Consider the following 336-nt stretch of genomic DNA (forward strand, 5'->3'; position numbering starts at 1 on the left):
CTCGGGTCTATGACGCTAGCCATAAGGCCGCCGCCGCAGGCCGGCCCGATAAGGCGAATAAAAACGCAAAACAGCGAGGTGATGAAAATACAAGACGCGTCTAAACGTATTGTGTGTGTGAGCGCGTGTGCGCGTGCGCGCGCGCGTTTGAGTGTGTGTGAAGGAGGGGGGGGGGGAGATATAGACCGCTCATTTACCTAGGACCGCCCCTCCCCTCTCCCCTCCCCCCGCCGCGGAACCGCGACGTGGCTCCTTGTCGGCGGCATGTCGCGCATCTTCCGATACCCTGCGTCACTCCTGCCGCCCCGCCCCGCCCCGCCCCGCCCCGCCCCGCCC

The sequence above is a fragment of the Frankliniella occidentalis genome, unplaced genomic scaffold (assembly GCF_000697945.3).
Source record: "Frankliniella occidentalis isolate FOCC.00 unplaced genomic scaffold, Focc_3.1 Scaffold11, whole genome shotgun sequence".
NCBI classification, from domain to species: Eukaryota; Metazoa; Arthropoda; class Insecta; order Thysanoptera; family Thripidae; genus Frankliniella; species Frankliniella occidentalis.